The sequence below is a fragment of the Trichosurus vulpecula genome, chromosome X, assembly GCF_011100635.1.
Source record: "Trichosurus vulpecula isolate mTriVul1 chromosome X, mTriVul1.pri, whole genome shotgun sequence".
Classification (NCBI taxonomy): domain Eukaryota; kingdom Metazoa; phylum Chordata; class Mammalia; order Diprotodontia; family Phalangeridae; genus Trichosurus; species Trichosurus vulpecula.
This window is the reverse complement of record NC_050582.1, coordinates 44,949,050-44,970,655: the sequence shown is the minus strand read 5'-3', so window position 1 is coordinate 44,970,655 and position 21,606 is coordinate 44,949,050. Positions and strand designations below refer to the sequence as shown.

Below are 21,606 nucleotides of genomic sequence, written 5' to 3'. Positions count from 1 at the left end.
CTTGTACTTTAACGTCACATTTATTTCCAGATATCCCCATGTCCCCCACCCACCTACCTACCACTGATCTTTCTTGTGAAATAAAGGAGAACAGTTATGTCAAGTCCACCAACAAGATCGTTGATTGACTGACCATGTCTCACAGGGTATGCAATATTCTATTCTCATAGTCCTCCTTATTTTGAAGAAAAAAGGGAGATGCATTTCTTTAATGTTCTTGACTCTAGCTTCACATCAATGAATTTCCTTGGGGTCTTATGTCTATACTACAAACTAAGGAAATCTAGGATAAAAGACTAGATCCTATTCTGGAGATGGGAGAGGTTTGTCAACTGAGGGCTCGAAAGGACCTTTGAGGCCATCGAGTCCTCATTTTGCAGATAAGGAAACTGAGGTCCAGATGGTTTATGAGACTTAACTGAGTTCTTATTTTCCCCTTCACCATACTCCCTTGGGACTGGAACTGTGATTTCCTTGGTATAAGGAACTCCCAGGTGAGGAAAGTTCCTCTATCAGTCAGCACCTTCCCTGCTGGGCCAGCACATAGTGCAGCAGCGACATTGTCTTTGAAATACTTTAAAAGTTGTTCACTTTTCTGAACCGAGCTATTTTTATATTGGGATGCTAAGGTTTCTGGTATAACATATGCCTCCCTTGGCTCCCTTCTGTTCGGCCTCGGTTTGTTTGTATCATGTTTAATCTTGTAAGCTGCCTTCAATCCTTTTGGAAGTAGGTGGGGTGGAAATCCTAAATCATAGGATCATCGAATCTTAGAGCTGGAAGGGACTTTAGAGACCATAAATAAATATTGGGTTATGTCGGGGAAGCTATGCACATACATTAGTATGGTACATGCTGGCGCATACTTGAAGGGGAGGATTTTATCCCCAGACCAGTCTTAAATAGGCTTTCTTACCCATTTATATTTCCTTTTCATTATCAGCTACACAAATACTCCAAGGATCTGAGATCTCATTGGAGTGGAGAATTAACAACAGCCCTATGAGGTAAGTAGGGGAATAGGGACTGGGGCTGGATTTGTGATTTCACTGGTATAGGGAAAGGCCAGGTGAGAAAATTCTCTCTAGCATCCCACAGGTCAGCACCTCTGCATTTTAGTCTTTGAGAGGTGGCTGGGGGCATTGACAGGTTCGATAACTTACTCCGGGTCACACAGCCAGTATCCATCAGAAATGGGACTTGAATCCAGGTCTTCCTGGCTTTGAGGACAACTCCCTACCCACTACTGCACACTGCCGCTCAGGGCAGTAAGGTAAATAGTACAAGTATCATTAGCTCCACTTTACTGATGAGGAACCTTTCCCAAGGCCACCCATGGGTGGCTCATGAGGCTTAGAGCTGGGCCTCTGACCCTGATCTCCTGATTTCAGAGTTATTTCTAATACGGCAACCTCATTGGCTCCCTATGAATGCAGTATGAGGAGGAGTGTTTGGGACAACTCTACTCCCAAAGCACACAGACTGAACTCCAGCCCAGGCAGTCTGTCTGGTTTGTCTAGACCCTTTTGTTCCATTATGTATGATTTAATTCCTCCTGTTCTTTTTGTATCTGAAAGAAGCATTTTTCAAACTCAGAAATCCTTTCTTCTGCTGGGCCAAAGGAGGGGCAGTGTGTCCTTGACATTTCAGGCTGAGCACCAATTTGGGGTGCACTCTCTCCAAAATTCATTTTATGTGCAAGTTGGATGGACCAAGCATTTCCTGGTCAATTCACAGTGAAAAATGTCAAAAGACACGACATTTGTCCAGCTCTTAGGAGCATTGTACAACCCACAGTGGCTGAGGCAAATCATTTGTGAGTCTGTTTCAGTCTTACTGCTGCCACTTTCCTCCTTCACAACTCAAGGGTTGTGGGACAAGTATAGATAAGGATTGGGACCTCTGGCCAGAGCATTGAGAGTGGACTATGGGACTCTCATAAGAGTTCTTTTATTTATTTTTGCTTTTGTAATTTGTAATTTTGTAACTTGTTGTTCAGTTGTTTCACTCCTGTCTGACTCTTCATGACCCCGTTGGGGTTTTCTGGGCAAAGATACTGCAGTGTCTGCAGTGGTTTGCCATTTCCTTCTCTGGCTCATTTTACAGATGAAGAAACTGAGGTAAACAGGGTTAGGTGACTTGCCCGGGGTCACATAGCTAGTAAGTAGTGAGGCCAGATTTGGACTCGGGAAGATGAGTCTTCCTGATTCTAAGCCCAATGCTTCATCTACTGTATCACACAGGTAATTTGCCATTTATTAAAAAAATGGAAAAGTATTTGTTTTATAAATTAGTTATATAAGAAGTAATAGAGTTTGTTCACCTATTCCCCAATTGCAGGACACAGAGTTTGTTTCTGATTTTTTGCTACTGCAAATAGTGTTGCTAGGTATATATACATACATATATGTATATATACATATACGTGTATGTATGTATGTATACATATATACATACACACATATATATGTGTGTGTGTGTGTATACACACATTTTACTACCAACAGAAATATTGTTATTATTGTTAATAATAATATCTCACATATATATTATATATAATATATATGCATATATATTATATATATATGGACTTTAAAGTTTGCAAAGTGCTTTTCAAGTCTTCTTGACTTATCCTCATTTTACAGATATAAAAACAGGCTCAGAGAATGACTTGCCCAAGGCCCCATGCATAGGAAATCCAAGAACTGGGATTTGAACCTAGATCCTCTGACTTCCATCTCTTGCCCAGAGTTTGTGATGGAGTGTTGATATGAAATCACTCTGAGAACAATATACAAAGTTAAGTTCTTGTTTGAATCAGATCCCCAAAGGGCTTCACCCACTGCTGGAGCATCTTTTTGAGGGAAACACCATGATACAGTGGGTTGAGGACTTGGAGTCACAACAGTAACTTTTAAGCCAAGCCAGCACTCCAAACCAAGGCTTCTGATACCAGCCTTCTAGAGACAGACATAGAATTCCCAGGAGATTTGAGGGCCAGAGGTGGGAGAAGAGGATCAAGCAAGTTGTATTGTTAGTGCAGAATGTATGGGAAAGGGTTCACCTCCCCAGCGGCCCCAAGTTCATTTTTCTTCCAGAAGGAGGCCAAGCCCTTAGGGTAATATCTTAAAACTGGATGCTGGTACAGGTCTCTGGGGCCAAAGAAGGATCACCAGATTGTTGGCTGGACTGCATAGGCCCTGAAGACAGGTGGGGTTCACTAGACAGCGAGGGGGAATGGGATCGACTCTATGACTGTTTTAAATTCTTTTTGCATTTTCTGTGGGATGAAATAAAGGTTATTTTCACTTGACATATGTATGCATTGTTACTTTGAGTCCTGGCATGGAATCTGGGTACCCTGTTACCTACATTTTTGGAGACCCAGATCTAAATCGTGTTTAAGCTACATTCTGAGGCAACTCTGAGTGAGAGCCAAATATTTTGGGATGCTGCCCCAAGATCAAAGTCAGTCCAAATAAGCTCAAAGTCTGGGATCCAGGGACATAGGTTACAGAGTTAGATGTACACGTGAGGACTTCTTTGAAAAGAATTATATTATTACTATCTATGCCAACAGTTCTGGTGAATAGAGGACTAGGGATACATTAAGCAAATATATATTTATGTATGAGACATGGTCATGTCTAAGAATTTATAGCAGGGGCCAGAAGATAAATGATTGCTTTGTAATTGTTTAAGTAAAGAGATGCATATATTTAGCTGTGCCCATACCTAACACTCTCCTTTATGACTTATTGTTCTGCCCATCACTCCTCATTTTTTTTTGTCACAGGCATTTCTATTAACAGACCATTAGGAAAATAATCATGGTAGAGACCTTTAGTTCATTCTTCTAATAAGCCTGTTGATCTGGTCTTCCCTGTTACCAGCATCTCCACCTTCCACAAAATGTGTAGTCTTTTTCTTCATTCCGCCTCGTGGAGAAGTTAATTTGAAGGGCCACAGAAAGTTGTTGGCAGCTTTGAAGTGCTTGCCAACAGCGTAGATCTCATGGATCAAATCCTCCATGCAGATAATTCCATATTTACCAAGAGATTTTGCAATAAGGGCATTATCCATCAGGGCAATCCTCTGTTTCTTGATTTTGCCATAACCACGTTTGTAAATCAAGTCATTCACAGACTTCAAGTTTGGGTAACCCCATGCAATGTATGGTTCCACAATCCTCAGCATGTTAATAGAAGCCTTGTTAAGTTTAACAAAACTGCCTTTGAAGATTTGGCGAAGAAGAAGAAGTTACAATACTTTTCGGACCTTTGGGCTAACACCATTGATATCTCTGATTCTGATCACAAAAGCTAACTGGGGTTCAGCAGGTACATAGTAGTTGCCAGCTTTGCGTGCCATTCTAGCCAGCCGGATTTCACTCCTGTACATCTGTCTGTACTCCTTATGGTAGGCTTTAGCTTTTTCATAGATATCTTTTCTCTGTATTTTACGGAGCTTTTTAATAGCCATCTTCTTCTTCAAGCATTTGGCCTTTAGTATTACAAAAGCCTTTTGCTTTTTCAGAAGGGATTCTGGAATGGATGGTAGCTTCTTCTTTTCTTCTACGCCCGCCATGATTCCGTCTGGAAAAAGAGCATCACTTCTCATTTTTTAAAAAAGCAGCTATAGTTAATTTCCATTTATCTAGGCTCCAATGGTCAGGTAACTGGAACATCTAGGCTTCTTTTTAGCCTTCTCCTCTTAATGAGAAAGAGACAAATGAAGTGCAGACAGGGTTTCATTTTCAAAGCCACCTCTAGGCTATTGTACACGGTCAGTACAGACCTAGCCAATCTTCCCACTGTGAACATTAGTCTGCATCTAAGGATTGATATTGGTAAGGCTGACTTAGAGGCATTCCAATATCCTGAAGTGTCTTCTGAGTTCTCAAAGAAAGATTATGTTTCTTATAGTCTTAGTATTAACTGTGCTTGAGTATTTCACTGTATTTGGAAATTGACATCAGCCAGACAAGGGTTCCTGGCTGGCAGCCTTGAACAGAAATAAGCAAAATGTATCATAATGGCCCCAGTATGAAACTGGGGGGGGCAGTAAATGGAAGAGTTGGAGAGGGAAAGTGAATAAGGTACTAGTGACAGCAGACAGAGGTTGGGAAGCTCAAATGAGCTGTAATATACGGGAATGGGGGACAGGAAAAAGGGGCCAGGACGGTAACAGGACAGGAACAAAGCGCTGGGACGAACCTGATGAGGAGGAGTCCAGATCAAGACAAGGCATTGATGGCCGTCTGTGTTCCAGTGCCCTCTGCCCTTCCAGATGTCTTTCGGACTAGTTTTCTCCATGAACTCCATGCTATGGCCAAGTTACATGAGTTTCTGTCCCTGCAACATTCCCTGTTCTTTCTTTCTTTTCTTTGAAAATAAATCAATAAGCACTTGAGTACCTACTGTGTTCCTGGCACTATTCCAGGTGTTGGGAATGCAGGAACAAAAATGAATTAGTCTTTGCCCTCAAGGGACTTCCATCCTATTAGAGAATAACATATGTTGCATATACAAATAATTTAATTAAAGCCACTTATATTCGCAATCAAGGGAACTGAAACCTCATTTTCTGTTTTGATGTCCCTTAATTTTTTTTTTTGCAGAGGGATATTTACTTTAAAAACATAGCAATAGTAAAAGTAAAAGCATTTTTCACCAACACCTCAGATCTACTCTTCCCCCACACCACCATGATTTCTGGGGAGAGTGGACTCAGACCAAGCACAACAAAGTTTCTTTATAGCCTTGGTCTCACCAGGTCACAGCCCCAGGCATCAATGGGATGGGAATCTTGATAAAGATACAGTTGAACTTCTGTGGTTTCCATGTTTTGTGTCAGATCAGCCTCCAAAAATCAGGCTTTTTTTTCCTTTTAAGTTACAATACCTTGAACTTCCTGAGAAAACTTCCTGGACCACTTCCCCAAGGTAACAAGAGCAGCCAAGACAGTCAGTGGGGCATTGGGGCTTTATGTTTATAATGAAAAAGCAGCCTACCCAGATGTGAATGATCAAGTTCACTGGGGAATTTTCTTTCTTTGACTTTAGATGTGTCATGAACACAATGTGAACTGGACCTGCTCACAGAGCTCACAGATGAGCTCTTCACATCACTGAGGTTTCCAAGCAGGTTAGCAGTTAATTTTTCAGACTGAAGTTTTCATCTTTCCTCCTTTCTTTTCCTCTACCTCTTCTTCTTAGAAGTTGTGACCATTTTCCCAACCCAGATATAGGTGTATGTATGAGAGTATGTGCATAAATGTATATGTGTAAAAATACACATAGTTATATATACATGTGTGTATGCATACATATTTGTTTATATGTATATATACACATATGTGTATGCATAGTTCCAAATACACGTGTGTGCATGTACAGATGTACACACATATAGGAATCCTGTCTATACTATCTCTGACAAGTGATCATCCAGCCTTTGCTTGTGGGAGCTGTCACCTCTCTGGGCAGTCCAGCCCACTCCGGGATAAGATAGCTCTCATTTGTACAGTTTTTCCTGACATAAAACCTAAATTTGACTCTGCATCCTTCCCCTACTGTTCCTAGGGGGCCAAACAAAACCAGGCAAATCTTGCTTCTCCAGGAAATTTTTTCAGATCCTTGGATCCAGCTCTCATCTCTCTTTAAGTCGCCCCAGGAAAGCATTTGATGTCATTGTCTGTGGTCCCAGACTCCTTACCCTGTAGCTCCTTCTCCTTTCAAGTGAGCAAGAAAAACTCCAAGGATTTTTCCCCAGAATGAAAATTCTCCTTTAAATAAAAATACTTGTCCCCCACTAATCCCTCTGTATTCCTATGGATTCAAAGTATGCCAAATCCATCCTCCAAAATCCGGACCTGTGTTTGTTGGCCTCTAATCTTATGCCAGGAGGAATCTTGGAGGGACAAGAAGTTTTATTGATGGCAGCTCATTACAGGCAGGAAAAATGAAATTTCTAGAAATGAGATCAGATGGCTTCTAGAGCTCTTTTCTTTTTATTTAAATTCAATTTATTTTATTTTCAGATTTGGATTCTTTTCTTCTCACCTATATCTCCTCCTATTGAGAAAGCAAGAAAAACACCTGTTACAAACATGTCTAGTTGAGCAAAACAAATCCCCACATTGACCATGTTAAAAAGAAATATGTCACAATCTGCATGCTGAGTCCATCACCTAGAGGGGGGTAGAATGTTGAATCATATGGAATTGTGGCTGGTCATTGTGTTGATCAGAGTTCCTAAATCTTTCAAAGTTGTTTGTTTTAAACAATATCATTAGTATTGTGTGTGTGTATAATATACATACATTCATACATATATATATACATATATGTATGTATTTTTCTGGTTCTTCTCACTTCACTCTGCATCAGTTTATACAAGTCTTCCCAGGTTTCTCTGGAACGATCCTCTTCATCATCTCTTACAGCACAAGAATATTCCACCACATTCATATACCACAACTTGTTCAGCCATTCCTCAATTAGTAGGTGCAATCTCAGTTTCCAATTCTTGGTCACCACAAAAAGCATGACTATAAATATTTTTGTAAATATGAGTCTTTTCAATTTGGAACATTGGGAAAAAGGGTGTGCATACCCTTTGACTCAGCAAAAGTCTGTATCCCAAAGAGATCAAAGAAAAGGGAAAAGGACATATAAGTACAAAAATATTTATAGCAACTCTTTTGTGGTGGCAAAGAATTGGATATTGAGATAATACCTACCAATTGGGGGAAGGCTAAAGAAGGTGTGGTATTTGATTTGGAAATATGAAATGGAATACTATTGTGCTATAAGAAATGATGAGGGGAATGGTTTCAGAAAAACCTGGTAAGACTTATATAAACTGATGCAAAGTGAAGTGAGCGGAACCAGGAGAACAATGTACACAGTAACAGTAATATTGTACTATGATTAACTGTGAATGACTCAGTAATACAACGGTCCAAGACAATTCCAAAGGACGCATGATGAAAAATACTATCCACCTCCAGAGAAAGAACTGATGGATTCAAGGCATACTTTTTAACTTTATTTTTCTTGGGTTTTTTGTCTGTTTTCTTTTGCAACATGGCTAATGTGGAAATAAAAAATAATAAATCATTAAAAAATAATAAATAAGAGTTTTCTCCCTCTTTCTCTGATTTCTTTGGGAGTATAACTCATAGAGCTATTTTCAAGGAGGAGTAAAGGCAATCAAGTGTTCTTTGTTCCAATTTTCCACAGTTGTAACTAGGTCAGGGCAGTCAGGGCTTTGTTTCAGGTTGCGATCCTTCAAAGAAATAGAAATGACAAAGCTTAGCACCTAGTTAGTAAGAATAATTAGTTAAAATAGGAAACTACTAGGTCGTAGAAGCTAAAATGAGCTCCTTTCGTCCTGCTCTTGGGTCGGTGTGCTATGATTTCTGTCTCCGCATTATGGACAAATGTCCCCTCCCCAAACCTTCTCTTCAAATGAGTCCATACTTCTTGCCATTTGCTCCAGGTACAGCTTATGGTGCTTGTTCTGGGTGCAAAACATTCCTGGTTAAAATTCTTTTAGAAGTAGCAAAAGAAATAGCATTTGAACAGTAAGTTGGCCAGCTCCCATGTGGTCTGGGAAATGACTTGCCTGGGGACATAGGGAGTCAGTACTGTCCTACGTATTCCTCAAAGTAAAATGTCTTGGGACAAGACCGTAAAGACAACAGGAAAATTTGGTCCCTGAGTTCCATTCCAGATCTAATGTTCTATGACCTGGAGTCCATGAACTTAAATGTTTTTTGTTGATAACTATTTCATTGTAATTCACTTCTTTTTAAATCATATATATTTTATTTTATGCATTTAAAAACATCATTTTGAGAAGGGCTCCATGTAGGCTTTTCCAGACTGCTCAAGGGGGTCTGTAACCCACCAAAAGTTTGAGACTCCCTGCTCTCTGACTATGAAATAAAAATGGAGACTGCTACCGAGACAGTAGCTAGAGAGGTTAAGCCTTTTCCAGTCGAGTTACTTTTCCTCTAGAAACAAAAATCTTAATGTTAAGTATTGCTGATGAATTGAGGATCTTTAGAGATCAAAAGAACTTAATAATTTTTGTACAAAGAGTCCTTAGCTGCATCTTTTTCACACTCAGTGTCTCCAATGTCTCCTGGTCTCTCCCACTGCTAGTGCCTTCCCCCCTCAGATTTCCTTCCATCTACTCTGTATATATCTGGCATGTACCTAGTCATTTACATGTTGTTTCTATGGGACTATAAGCTCCTTGAGGGCAGGGACTGCTTTTGCCTTTCTTTGTATCCCCAGTGCTCAGTACAGTGCCTGGCACATATATTTTAAGTGCTTAATAAATGCTTGTTGATTGATTGATTGACAGGGATATTTGCTGGCAGTTCAAGAGCACCATAACACCTTCCCTGTAGAGAGGCACCGAAAGCAGCAGGCAGGACTCTGGAGGGCCAGGGTTCAAGTGCTCACTCTGCCTCTGACACATAGAATCACAGAATGTCAGCATTGGAAGAGACTCTAGGTCATCTGGCCCAATTCCCTGGTAAGACAACTGGAGTTTGGAAGGTGAAATGAGTGGACAGAGCACAGGATTTTGGATTCAGGCTCTGGATTCAGATCTCCCGCTGCTCCTTACTACTTATGTGACAAGGATGGGCTCTTTCCCTACTTTGGGCCTCAGTTTCCTCATCTGTAACCTAAGGGGTGGCACCACTGGATCCGTTGTAGCTCCAATAGTCTGTAAGTCTGTCTTGGTGAGGCCTTTCCGCTCAAGTTCACCAGGAGTGACGGTTTAATATTCTGGCTGCCTCCTCTCTGAAGGGGAGGAAAGCACATCTTCCTAATGTCATCAGCATCCCAGGCACGGCATTTTCCCCTTCTTAGAATTGCATCACTGTCCTTGTGTAGAGGCTAAGCTCCTCGAATTCCCCTCTGCTGCTGCTTTTATTCTAGTCCCTAAGAGAGTTTAGGAAAAGGCAAGGAGGAAAAATAGGAAGGCCACTGTGGGAAGCAAATTTCTATCTCAAGACTCTTAATGGGGCACTAAATGAGGCTCCCAGCAGCATCTACTAGCCCCAGGTCACCAGCTCCAGATGTGACCTACTGGCTTTCCAAGACACTGCACCGTATGCCATCGTTCTCGCCTAACAAGTCAAGAAAAAGCAGGGGTGAGGCTATGAGCATCATCAGAAGTTCTCCTTGGCAAGAGTGCATTGCAATCACGTCCTCCACCCCTTTCTCTTCTCCTCATAAATCCTGCATGGCTGACTGAGGGGACTGGACGGCTGGTATGTTTGGTGCCTTGTGTTTCCATAGCGTCTGGCTTAGAGCTCAGCACGCCAACGTTTGTACGAAAGGCGGCATGCTGCCTTGAATGCTCACACAGGAAAGATGAAATGATGCTAAGTGCCCTCCTCCAACCTCGCCACCCTCCTCCTCCCCTGAAATAGGCGGAAAGGGAATGTTGGGACTAGCTCCCATTTAAAAACGTATTGTGTTTTCCCTTTTTGATGAATAATCATCTTTCAGTTATGCTAACACTTCATTAAAATAATTGTGCATTCTTCTACCAGTGGGGAATGGCAGAGAGCACTGGTCTTGAACTTGGAAGATCTGGCTGTGTTTGCCTTCTGGTTCTGAAACTTCCAAACTGTGTGGCTCTGGGCGAGTCACTCCACCTCTCTGAGCCTCAGTTTCTTCATCTGTAAAATGGGGGAAATAATACCAGCCCTGTTTCCTACTCAGGGCTATTGTGAAGAAATTGCTTTGGAGACAGGAAAGTGCCATTAATGGAATAATGATGATGGAAGTGATGAGGATAGAGATGATATTGATGGAGGAGATGACAACTTCCTCTGGAATCTGCTCCCCACTAAGGAGTGAGGGATCCAGGCAGATGTGAGCCTGGTAGACATTCAGGGGTTTAGGAGGTTAGGGAAGTGGAGAGGGCACATCTATAGCAATCAGTCAATCAACAAACATTAATTAAGTGCTAGGGTGCCAGGCACTGTGCTAAGAGCTGAGGATACAAAAAGAGGCAAAAGACAATCCTTGTCAAGGAGATTACAATCTAATGATGGAGACAGCAAGCAAACATATATACACAGCAAGCTATATGTAAGATAAATCAGAAATAATTAACAGAGGGAAGTTAGCAGAATTGAGAGGGGCTGGGGAAGGCTTCCTGTATGAGGTGGGATTTTGATTGGGACTTAAAGGAAGCCAGGGAGGTCAGTAGTCAGAGGGGAGGAGGGAGAGCATGCCAGGTATAGGGGACAGCCAGAGAGAATGCCAGAAACTGAGAGGTGGAGGATCTTGTTTGTGGAACAGCCAGGAGGCCAGTGTCACTGGATAGAAGAGCAAATGTAAGAACAAGTCAAAAGAAGAATGTATCAAATGCTCAGCATCATATACCTTCCAAAACTAGAACCCTTACATCTGTCTTCTTGGGCAGGATATACTAGAAACGTGACTCTTTGCATCAGACCTACGGTCTCTGGAGGACTGTGGGCCTTCATCCCTCTTTGGTGGACACACTTCTGCTTCTCATATGGAGCACACAGGAGATTGCATCTGACCTTTGGCATGAAGATGTGAGATTGGTGGTAGAGTATGGGGCCCTGAAATACTCCTATCTTTTGAGGATCTGTGATTTCATTGATGTATATACTCTCTCCACCTACATAGATCATAATCCTTCTATACCTCCCTTAACAGGTGGCTTCTGGAAGTCACTGTGGCCAAAAAGCTCCATCCCATCCCCTTGAAGGCAACCTGATCACAAGTCTCTCTGAACTTCTTGAGGCTGGTGCCCAGATGACACAGTCCATTGCCAGGCCCACAAATGAAGCCTTTCCTGCTTGTATTTCCCTGGAAAGTCTTTGAGAGGCTAGGTTCACCTCCACACCATGGGGATGTATTGGAGGGGGAGGACTTTGTAAGTAGTAGGCTTGCATGTTGAATCAAATGATTACTCTCATTTTGCAGATGTGGAAACTGAAGCTTAGAGATGTTTAATGACTTTCCCAAGGTCATACAGCTAATTAGTGGTACAGCAAGGACTGTACCAAAGTCTCTTGCCATCCAGTCGAGTGCTTTCTCTTACACCACATTATCTCTCTTCCAACAATCTTGTCTGACCTAGCTAGCTATGGATCTGCCCACAAGTTGCACCCTAAAGCATATGGGCATCATTCTAACATTTTACTGAAATCCAGATAGATCCTAAATTATATAGATTACATACTGTGTATCTACAGCCTTCCATTCTAGGCTGCTGAAGAAAGCCAGGGAAATCCAATTGGGATTATTTTGCTTATTGAAACTTGAAAGTTGTCTCTTTCATTCAAGGCCTCAGGGCAGATACACAATAAACATTCTGATCTTGGTTCCCCTTTCTTTTATAGATGGAGGCTTGTCAAAATAGGGTTGCAGACAGTCTTCTTTTTCCCGGTGATACAGGCCAACAGTTGCACAAAAGGGCTGACAGCTGCCTTCTTTCACTACTTAGCTTAACTCTAGTGAGCTGGCCTGGGACTGCTGGTGGCCATGCGGCCTGTCACCTGGGAAGCTAAAGTTGCTGTGAGCAGCTGTGGAAACGTGGGAGGGAAATGAACAACCCTTGCCACTCTCGTTCCCCAAAAAGAAAAGATCGAGTGCTGACGGGATCCTCTAAGTCAATGATGCCCCAACAGCTGCCTTGACTGATGCATGACCATTCCCCCTGAGAAGACCTTTCTTTTGTGCGCCATTGAGCACGTCTACCCTGTTATGAATCAGAGTTGGGAGCCAAGTGGCACATTGGTCACACAGCTGTTGATGAATAATCAATGAAGTCTTGCTAAATGCCACCATACACTGGGGCACAGGTGTCATTCAGCAGGCAGGCAGCTTGGCCGAGGGGAATCCTCCAGCTGAGAGCTAGAAAATAAAGCTTTCATTTCTTGGGTCACCGATAAAAACCATGGAATCATCAAGCCATAGATGATCAGAGCCATAGACTGTCAGAGCACAAAGGTGACACCTTCAAGATACCTTTGACATTCTCTAAGCCAAGGGGTTCTTCACCATTTTTTTGTGCCCTGGATCCCTTTGGCGCTCTGATAATTCCTGTGTGCTCCTTGGAATCATGTTTTACAAAATCATTCATCCTCAAAGGAAATGCCATCTTGCAGTTAGAGGTTAGTGAAAATTAAGATGTCATTTCCACCCCAAGTTCATGGATCCCTGAAATCTACCCACAGACTCCCTGCAGGGAGTGGACCCCGGGTTAAGAACCTCTGCTCTAGGCTTATTCCCTCTTGTTACAGGAAGGAAAAACAAGGCCCAGAGAGTGCAAATGTTGTGCTCAAAGTCACACAGCCAGTTGGTAGCAGAGTCAGAATTAGAGGCCACCCCCTTCTCCACCTCCTTTCCTACTGGTCCATAACAAGTCCAGTATGCATTTACATCATGATCTTGTCCATAGCCATAAGAAATGAGGCATCAAGCAAAGGGAAGGGAGCAGAGGTAAACAGAAAATATCTACAATGTCTATGACAATGTTAAGTGCAAAGAATGGCTGCCACAAACCAACTGAAATCAAAGGCTACAAAAGGATGCAGAAAAAGTTGGGCCCCAAAGAAGAGAAGCCACTCCCCTACTCTTTGGCAGAGGTGGCTCCATGGGTGTGGAGCATTGGCATACATCCAGTTTTTTTTTTTGATTTGTTGATAGATTTTGTGGATTTTTTTTCTTTTCTTCCTTTTAAATTGTTTTTTCTTTGTTATAATGGATGGTTCTCTAGGAGGGAGGTAGGGAGAGGTCCTGGGAGAAATCTAGGTGATGTCAAACCAAAATTTATCAATAAAATCTATTTTTTTTGCATTTTTAAAATTTTTATTTTGCCAGAACACAAATACAAAATAGAAAAAAGAAACAAAAACTTATAATAAACTTAAATATTGAAACTTAAATATAAGGTAGGAAAGAAAAAAAAGCATGTCATGTGCATAGCAGAACCTAGGAGAGGATTCAAAATACGTAACAATAAATTTTCGTTTCAAGAAAGCCTGTATGATAAATAATATACCTTGTGTTGAGAATTGTCCATCTTTTCTTTGCTTCCTTGTGTTTTCTTTTGTTCTCTGCTGTGCACTTTTAAACTTCGTTCTTTTTTCCCTCCCCCTCCTCCCCAGAAGGCTACAATATAATTTAGATATGTTTCTTGATATATACATACACATACAGATATATGCATATACTTATACACTATATACATATGTATATAGACATATACTTTCCCAAACATACTCTATTCCTGCTCTTTGTTTTTTGTTTGCACATATCTTTTGTTTCCTATCCCTCCTGCCTCCTGTACTTTACTTCTACCTGCTACATTGCCTTCCTATTACTTGCCTACCCCCATTCCTCCACCAACCACCCTTCCCTTCTAATACTTGCCTTCCCCCCTCCAAGGATCCCTTCCCTATCCTCCCATTCCCATTGATCTGAATTCCCTTTACCTATTCCCTCATTCTCCCCTCTAAAAATCCCTCCCTTGTCCTAATCTCTCCCTTGTCCTCTCTCCCCACACTAAACCCCTACCATATTATTTCTTCTAAATTTAGAAGACTTTTATTCTCTTCTGAATATATATGTATTGTTCCCTCTTAGACCCATTCCTGATGAAAGTAGGTTACCAGAACTACCAGCCCTCCTCCTCCATCTAAATCCCCTGTATTCCTTCTTCTTCTTGCACCTCTTTTGTATAAAATAGTTACTGTTTTTAGCTGTTTCTAAATGGTTTTACTTTTTAAATTATTATCATTGTCAGGTTTATCCTCCTCTTTCTTATGAGCTGGACAATTATTAATAAGAATGTCAGACATATATTTTATATTATATAAAAGGTAAGCAGTCTGTTCTTATGAATCCCTTATAGTCAGTCTTTGGTATGTGCCTTATGATTCCCTTGGTTGTTGTATGTTGAATCTTCTATTAAGTTGGGGATTTTTTTAACAAAGTCTTGAAAGTCTGAGGGTTTGTCAAATGTCCATTTTTTTTCATTCAAAATAATACTGAAATTTGAAGGGTATGATATTTTTGGCTGAAGCCCCAGGTCTTTTGCTCTTCGATATATTGTGTTCCAAGACCTGTGGTCCTTTAATGTCTGTGCTGCTAGGTCTTGTGTAATTCTAATTGTGGTACCATCATATTTGAATTGTTTTAATCTTGGTGCTTTTAATATTTTATCCTTGAGCTGGGGGTTCCAGAATTTTACTATGATATTCCTATGAGTTTTCCTCATAGGATCTCTTTTAAGTGATGTTCGATGGATTTTCTCTGTTTCTACTTCCCTGACTTGTTCTAATGCTTCAGGACAGTTTTCTTTAATTATTTCTTGTATTATTGTATCAAGATTCTTTTTTCGATCATAACTTTCAGTTACTCCAATTATGTTTATATTTTCCCTTCCTGATCTATTCTTCAAATCTGTTGTTTTTCTTATAAGATGCTTCACTTTCTCTTCTATTTTTTCATTATCCATGTTTTGTTTCATTTTTTCTTGATCTCTTATTATTTCACTGGCTTCACTTTGCCCAATTCTACCTCTCAAGGTGTCATTTTCCTCCTTGAGGTTCTGGATCTCCTTTTCTAAGTGGTTGACTTTCCTTTTATAACCTTCTTGTTTTTCTTAGATTATTTTTATTTGTATTTTTTTTTAGTTTTCCCTCCATCTCTGTCATTTGATTTTTAAAGTGTTTTTAAAGATCTTCTACAAATTCTTTTTGGGCAAGTGACCATTTGATGTTGCTCTTTGGGGGTTTCTTTACTTCAATATTCCCCTCTGAAGATGAACCTCGGTCATCTCTATTCCTGTAATAGGTCTCTATGGTTGCATTCTTTCTCCTTTGCCTGTGCATTTGTGTGTGTGTGTGTGTGTGGTAATAACTTGATTTTTGTAATCACCTCTAGCCCTGGGGTATGGGAACTGGTGCCTCTTGCCCTAGATCTTCAGTTCTCTCCTCTACCCTGGAACCAAAGCCAAACCTCCAACCTCCTGTAAGTGCCCACAGCCAGGGACTTTCTGCCCCACTGCTTCTGCACTCACTGGGTGTGGCTGGTTCCTTCTCGCCCCCACTGCTCTTCGGAGCACAGCTGGGTCTGGTGTTCCTCGTCAGCACAGGTTCCCGCAGTCTTCTTGGGCTCAAACACACGACTCCCCTTCACTATCCCGGGTGAAAAGTTCCAGTGGCTGGGGCGGAGGCAGCCTCTCACACCAACTAACCCTGGGGCTTGCCGCTAGTTATTTAAGCGGCTTGCCACTTGTTGAAACGGAACCTAGCCTGGAGGTGTTTACTCCTTGCAGGGACCAAACCTGGTTGTGGGATTTTTCTTCAGATCTTCTCCAACTGTCCGAGGAAGATCCCAGTTGTGCCCCTATTTTTCTTTGTCTGCACTCACATTTTGTTCACTCTAAGGTGCTATTTTAACTCTTTTGTGGGGGAAGATCTTGAGAGCTTGAGATTTTCTGACCTACTCCGTCATCTTCCCAGAATCCTCTCCCCAATAAAATCTATTTTTAAAAGAAGAAAGTAGGCAATGAAATTAATGCAAAGGCATATGCTACTTTTACTCTGATAAATGTCCTTATTTGCGCCTGTAATTTTCCTTCTAATATCAGGGGAGAAAGTGCATGCTCTGGTCCCACTCTCAGGGCCACCTGACTACATGTCCCCTCAGGAGGCCAGAGAGCCCTAAGGATTTTGTGGGGCATCCCTTTTCTCTGCCATAGGATAGACCCCTCACTGGTGGTATCCATCCCATCTGTTATTAGTACCCCAGTTCCATTTAATCACTTCACATTATTTGATTTTTATGAAGCTGGGTGGTGCAGTGGATAAAGTGCCAGCCTGGAGTCAAGTGGAACTCAGTCAATCTGAGTTCAAATCCTACCTCAGATACTGACTAGCTGTGTGATCCTGGACAAGTCACTTCACCCTGTCTGCCTCAGTTTCCTCACCTGTAAAATGAGCTGGAAAAGGAAATGGCAAACCACTCCAGGATCTTTGCCAAGAAAACCCCAAATGGGGTCACGGAGAGTCAGACATGACTGAGACAACTGAACAACAGAATACAATAACCATATATGATACTTTGCCATTTACTACCTATGACCTCAGGCAAGTCATATCACTTTTCTGGGCCTTAGTTTACTCATTTTTAAAATGGAGAGGGGCACACCAGAGACAGCACGATGTAGTGACAAGCGAACTTGATGGCTTTGGAGTCAGCAAACTTGGATTTGAACTCTGGCTCTGTCATGCACTACCGGTATGACCTTGGGCAAGTCTTTGAGGGGTAGAAAAATACTGGAAGATCTGGGCTCAAATTCCAGCTTGGCTATGTGACCTTGGCTAAGTCCCTTCACCCCTCTGGGTCTCTGTTTCCTTATTTATAGAATGAGGAAGTTGGAAGCAATGACCCTAAAGCCCCTTCCAGATTTGTCTATGACCCTAAGACCTAAAGGGATCACTGGAATGGGGACAAAAGAAAATGCTGTGTGAGGTCAGAAGGGAAAAGGGGAGATCAGGGCAGACTCCGTGGAGGAGGTGGCATTGCAGTTGGGGTTTTAAGGATAACAGAAGGGAATGTGGCACAGTGGATAAGAGGTGGCCTCAGAGCCATGTAGACCTGGGTTCCAGTCATATGACATATACTCATTGTATAATCCTGTTTGGACAAGTAACCTCGCAGTACCCCAGGCACCACTGTTGCAGAGAAGGTAGAAATCTGCATTTGTAGGGGGAGTTTCCGCATCTGAGACTTCTTTATAAAAATAAAGTCACAGATCCATGCTCTGTACTTTAAAGGATGGGTAGGATTTCAGCAAAGAGATGGAGGAAAGACATTCCATGTATAGGCTAAGCTGCGAAAGAGTTAAAGTGCAGTGTGTTGGGGGCAGGGGAGGACGGACAGATGGTAACCCGGTTTGACTGGAGGGCAGAATATGTGCATAGGAGTAATGTGAGATAAGGCTGGAAGGCTAGGCTGACACCAGATTGTAGAGAGCCTTGAATGCCAAGCAAGGAAATTTGACACTGCTCAGGAGGCACTGAAGAAGGCTTCAGGGAGCCACTGAAGATTATATGTAAACAGACACATCATCAGATCTTATGCCTACGGGTGGATTGTCCTGGCAGCAACAGGAGGACAGAGGGAGGTAGAGAATGAAAAGGGGATGACCCATTAGGGGATCCAGGCTGGTGGTAATGAAGACCCATATTAGGGTGGTGGCAGTGGGAAGAAAATGGAAGGGACAGATGAGAAAGATTTTGGGGAGGTGAAATTGACAGGTAGAGGAGATGGAAGATTCAAAGAGAACCCTAAAGTTACCTACCTGGAAGAATGAGTAAATGCTGTCACCCCTAGCAGAAACAAATGAAGCAAAAGGAGAAGTCATCATCATACTACCTGTGAGCATTAGAGAGCTTGAGGTCTTAATGCAAGGAGGCCAATTCAGCCCCCTCACCATCCCCTTCTCCCTTCAGGTATCACTGAGACTAGCAGGGCTGAGACTCATGATCGGAATGTGGCTTTGGAAGCAGACCAAGAGGAACGTAACAGCTAAAAAGCGCAGTGGAAATGACATCGTGTATTTAATAAGATACACTCATGTGAGGGAACCAAGGCACCCCAGGGTAGGGGTGGAGGGGAAGCGTAGTGGTGAGAATCTGAGCAAAGATCAATGGAGGGAGAAACAGAAACGACATTTTAGTGTGACCACAAATAACGGACACAAAACCTGGAGAGGAGGAGGAATAAGATGCAGAATTTGGGAAACATCACAGACCTAATGCCCAGTCACGATGTAGGCATGATAAGGGACTTCAATTCTCTGAACATCTGCCTGAACTTTCTTTCTGCCAAAGGCAAAGCACCCGATACAGTAAAAAAACCCCAAAACTTATCTGAATGATAATTTCACCCTTCAAAGGTGGACGAAGCTAGTGGGAGTCTGAAATGCTATCCTAGACCTGATTCTGATCAGCAAGGAGGAGCTAATTGGCTGCTGAAATAGAAATCACAAGAATCTTAAGAAGATGGGCCATTCTGTCTTAGAATTATAATAGAGGAGAGGAAAGACAGTCTGGTGAACCCCCTAGCTTTTGGGTGAGCCAATTTCAAAGGGTTTAGAGCAGGTTTGCCACCCCTGATTTAGAGAAAGGATCTGTAGGTTTAAAATAGGTATGGCTCTAAATTCCATAGAGGAAGTTGAGACTTTGCAGAATGAAATTATGGAGATATAAAACAAACTAGTCAACTGGAGGTGAAACTGAACATAGGCATAGTAAGAGAAGATGCTAAGAGAGGCCCTGACTGTGGCAACTGAGTACAAGGCAACAGCCCCAGTGTATTCAAAAAACATCAGAAAGCAATGGAAGGGAAAATAAAATCTATAGAAATCTTGGTGTGAAACAGCTGAGCCTCAGCCTCCCGAGAGTATTCAGACATGAAACTGGCAAGAGGAAAATAAACAGCTAAATAATAGGACAAATTTGTCAGTGTTTCGATAATCATGACCAATGGGAGGTGGTGATGCCACATCTGGATCCTAAGACCCCGTAAGAAGCCAAATTTCGGGGAGAGTATCATGATGAAACCAAATACACATAGAAGAAGGTTTGTGTTGGGGGCAACACAGTTGGGAGAGCATTGAGGGATCGATTTGTTAAAGTAACTTCTAATGAAAGTTTTATCGATGCCTTTTGCTTTTTACACCATATAATAACAAATACAGTGGGCATTCATGTAGTACTTTGTGTTTAGTAAAGAAATATCTCGTATCTCATTTGAGCCTCACAACAACCCTGGGAGATTATCTCTGTTTTACATTTGAGGAAACCGAGGCTGAAAGATTAAGTGACTTGTCCAAGAGATCACACAGCTAGTAAGTGTCAGAAGCAGAATTTGAACTCAGGTCTTCCTGACTCCAAGTCTGATACACTATGCGTTACACCACCTTCCTGCCATATTTTCCTCTATACTTCCCCCCCATGGCCCCTCCTTTGTAACAAAGGAAAACAGTTGAGCAAAAGCTGCTGACAAAATGACCTCATCTGACAGTGTATACCACATTTCTCACCTGTGGCCCTCTCCTCTACCGAGAGGCTGGAAGTGTGTTTCATTATCTGTTGTGTGGGCCTGAGATTGGTCATTACAACTAATTAGAATTCAGCTATGTTTTAGCGCTGTTTTCATGTACATGATTATAGTTATGTGGATTATTCTCCTGGCTCCTTTTCCTTCATTCTGAAAAAGTGTGGATGGGTTGCAGGAGGAGGGAAAACCCATTATGACAAAATCACAGATTAACTGAAACATTGGAGAAGTCCTGAAGCAGAAGGGTTAGCCTAGCTCTGCTTGGCCCTCAAGGGTAGAACCAGGGGCAATGAGCACAGGTTGATCTTATGAGAGGCAGATTTCAGCTCCATGGAGAACATTCTAACAAAGGAGGACTCTCCCCAAGTGGAAGGGACTGCCTTGGGGGGCCTCCGGAGGCCAGGCTGAATGACCTCCTTGGTGGGAATGTTCTAGGGGGCTTTCTTGTTTAAGTATGGGCTGGACCAGATGGCTTCTGAGGTCCTTGGCAGGAGATTTGGGGGTTCTCTTATCTGGCATCCACAGAAACATCTATGTATATGTATATCTGAAATGTGTGAATATATGTAGACATATATGTGTGTCTATATATGCGTGTGTAAATATGTATATATGTGAAATGTGTATACATGTATGCATATATACATATATGTAAGATCTTTGAATATACATGCATATATGCACATATATGCACATACACACACACACACACACACACACACACACACACACACACATATATATGATCTATCTCCCCAATAGAGAAAGAACCAAGAGGCATTTGTTTCTCCATTTGCAAGGGAAAGGAAAATAGGATTTGGGAGGGGCAGCTCCAGCCCCCCAGGTGGCTGGCTGCTTCTTCTTATTTCCACCAGCCCTGATGGGGACCATTTCTCAGCTAAAGCAGTTACGTTCTGCTCCAACAATCATTCACTGCTAATAGGAAATGTCCAAAGTGCTCCCTTTTCTTGTCAGGCCTGTCACAGTGCATCTTTTTAAAAAACATTTCTGTGGGTTTTAACAGTGTTAACAGGCAGAAATCAAGGCCATTAAGACGTTCCCTAAGTATCTCAGCTCAAGCTCATTTGTCAAGTCCCAGCCCCAGCAACAGGCTCATCTAGAATATAGCCTTTGATGAAAATGAGGAATAGAGTTTTGTCCTCAGTCCAGCAGGAGAGGCCTGGATGGGCCTTGATGACTCAGCCAGGAGCCCCAAACTGATAGCTGGTTCTCCAATGGCGTAAAGATTTCTGGTGACTTTCATGTCTCCTCAAAACAGTGAAAAACTATAGTGATTTTTAGGAAAGAAGGAGGGAAAGAAGGAAGGAGGAAAGGAGGGAGTAAAGGAGGGAGGAAGGAAGGAGGGAAAGAAAGAAGGAAGGAAGAAGGAAGGAAAGAGGAAAGGAAGGAAGAGAAGAAGAAGGAAGGAAGGAAAGGAAGGAAGGAAGGAAGGA

The 21,606-nt window shown here is 42.1% G+C and overlaps 1 pseudogene; it reads right to left on the bottom strand.

Annotated features, from left to right (window-relative positions):
* Positions 1-3,803: 3,803 nt before the first annotated feature.
* On the bottom strand, positions 3,804-4,620 carry LOC118832845 (annotated as a pseudogene).
* Between the last annotated feature and the right edge of the window lie 16,986 nt (positions 4,621-21,606).